Raw genomic sequence first — 2,955 nt, forward strand, 5'->3', positions numbered from 1 at the left:
AACAACTCAGCTGTCTGTTCTGTTTTCACCATACTGGATAAGAAAGCGAGGCAAATGGGTCTGGTAGTAAAGAAAGGCTAGACGAAATAACTTCTGTCATCAAACAAACAATCGTCGCACTCGCGACTTGGCTCCAATATCTTGCTGACAGTCATAACTTCGAATTCGTAGATAATTTCGTCTATCTTGGAACCAAGACTTACACCAAAAACAACGTCAGCCTCGAAGTCCGAAGAATAATAAGTCTTGTCAACAAGTACTACTTCGGACTGAGTAGGCAGTTGCGAAGTAAAGTCCTCTCTCGACAAACAAACACCAAACTTGGTGACTATGGTAACAAGCATGAACGATGAAAACATCTGATGTGTTTTCGATAGAAGGGTTCTGTCGAAGATCCACAACGCTTTGGAAACGGCGAATATTATGTCATCCGAATAGATGAAAATACTCCAGCTCTAAGAGTGTGCGACACAATAACCGCCGGGCTAGCAGAGCGGGCTACACTAGGAATCTCAAATTGGCGCCAAAAAGCGAAAAGAAACAACGACTGACGCGTTTGTAACCTCAGCTATAACCGCGTAAACGGTGTTTACGTCAATAAGGAAAGAAATAATGCTAGTGTATTAGGTTGCATTTTGTATATACGAGTATAATTCACTCAGCTTAACATAGCATATATGTAGATATTATATATGTATTAAGTACTTACTTATTATATAGAACTATATCCGGACGCCAGATGTGATCCGAAGGGACGTGCAGCATGTGCACCCCTCCATATTCTTTAGGTTCCCATCTTAATTTGTAGTCGTACCAAGACTGAAAAAATTTATTACATATAAAAACTTGTTATTCGTTTTTTTCGGTGAGAAGGCTAAAGGTTGAGTCATTAAAAACTATAATTTACTCTGTACATGAAGAATCACGAATTTTTTCGCAGGCCATGCATATTCTATTTTTGATTTTTTTATTTGGAGTGTTTTGGTTCATCTTCGATTTTTGGTTAGTCCAAAGAGCCTGTATAGAATTTTTTGTGAAAGACAAAACTAAGTGCGCGAGCACTGTTGTATTCCACAGACCTGTTCCCCTGTTATTATTTTTTGTTCCCTAAACTAAAGAGGTTCATGAAAAGACTACGGTATTCGACAATTGAAGAGATAAATACTGCATCGAAGAAGGAGCTAAATGAGTTTTTAAGTGCTTAGAGGATTGGAAAAAACGCTGGCTGAAGTGCAATCTGATATATCTGCGGCAAAAAAAATATACATCAATAAATAAACACTGTCTTAAGAAATGTTTGTAACGCCTATAAATAATCGACATACACCATATATAGAGTTGTGTACAATAAAAAACTAACTATTATTTACTTAAAAGAGTATACAGTTTATTATACTTTATCGCTTAGATTAGATACCGTAAATCAGTTTACACTGAGAAAAATGTTAACAATATTTTAATATACAATATAACAAAACGGTTAATAACGAAAAAAATCAAAATACACCTACAGGAGCTACGCGCTTAAAACAGGTGTGACCCAGAAACCTTTTACGGAGGTTTTGAAGATTGGCCGTCTTTCCGGGACATGTCCTTCCAGAACATGTTCACGGGCCTGTACATAAACCATCCTAAATTATCGAAAGCGCAAAAGTTGTATCACCTCAGATACAAAACCAAAGGTCAAGCAGGCGTAATAGTCACACAGTTCACCCTTAATGACGACAATTTCAATTTGGCTTTGGAAGCACTGAAAGCTAAATATGAAAACCAAAGAATACTGATCGATAAACAAGTAACGACACTAATGAACTTGCCAAAAATCATCACACGAATTTTTCAGAGTGCCGACGCTAAAAATCTCTTACCTGTATTAACATAAAGAAGGCCAAACTACTTTAAGCAATAAACGGTTTCAAATTGTTTAAATCTCTTGGTATGGACGGTATTTTTCCAAACATGATGCAGACTATTTCAACAGCGCTTGTAACGTACGTATACGTATGATATTGATAACTATATAAATGTAAAAAGGAAATCAAATGCAATTAAATCAGCGGTGAATACCAAAAAATTTCAAACAGGCACGGCATATGGTAAAAGCCAGAAATTGTTAATGGCAAAAGATTTGCCTTACTGAGCAAAGAGCCTATGCTGATGCAAAAGATACCACCACAGTCGTGAATGCCAAACACCCTCCAATCAATTTGCGTGAGCGGAGCTCAAATGCGCTTGTCTCAAAACAATTTTCACATAGTGCCCTTGAAAAAGGTAACATATATATATGAAACAAAAATTCAAACTTGCACTGAAAAAAGTTTCATGGATGTTGTCAAATGCTTCTCAAATAATAACAAGAATTACTACTCTTACCAACTGAAGAGCTCGAAAGGGCTAGTAGTTGTCATAAAAGGTATAGAGTCTTCGGTACACTCTAATGATGTCAAAGAAGCAATGGAAAAAAAGGTTTTATATTAAATCGGTGGTAAACATTTTTAACAGGAACAAAGTCTCTCGACCAATGTCTAAAATAGAATTGATGCCAAATTCTACCAAACTTAACAAAAATGAAACACATCCCATTTACAACCTAAAATAACGGTCCCATCGCAGAATTACCGTTTAGAGACCAAACAAAAGAAATGGTCTAGTACAATGCACAAACTGTCGAGAGTAAGGATACACGAAATCATATTGCACCCTAAGCAGTGTCTGCGTGGTGTGTGGTGATTTTCATTCCTTATCGAAATGTGCTCTTAAGAAAGAGGATTTAAATAAAAAATCTCGTAATTGTGGGGAGAAATCACACCGCAAACCATAGGGGTTGCCCTATATATAAAGACTTAAAAACGGAATTCATGCACGTCGTACTCAAATGGTAAATATTCTTTCTAGCAAAAATATGAAATCCCTGACCATGTTTCAAAACCGGGTACTATTAGAAATAATGCTAGA

At 36.5% G+C, this 2,955-nt stretch overlaps 1 protein-coding gene across 1 annotated transcript in view; it reads right to left on the reverse strand.

Moving 5' to 3' along the window:
• The window catches only part of LOC126764111 (uncharacterized), a 340,586-nt gene extending 338,759 nt beyond the window's left edge, over positions 1–1,827 (reverse strand). The window contains exon 1 of the mRNA XM_050481907.1: positions 710–1,827. The gene's annotated coding sequence lies outside the window, so the exon portion shown is untranslated. The remainder of the gene's footprint in view (positions 1–709) is intronic.
• Between the last annotated feature and the right edge of the window lie 1,128 nt (positions 1,828–2,955).

The sequence above is a fragment of the Bactrocera neohumeralis genome, unplaced genomic scaffold, assembly GCF_024586455.1.
Source record: "Bactrocera neohumeralis isolate Rockhampton unplaced genomic scaffold, APGP_CSIRO_Bneo_wtdbg2-racon-allhic-juicebox.fasta_v2 cluster09, whole genome shotgun sequence".
NCBI classification, from domain to species: domain Eukaryota; kingdom Metazoa; phylum Arthropoda; class Insecta; order Diptera; family Tephritidae; genus Bactrocera; species Bactrocera neohumeralis.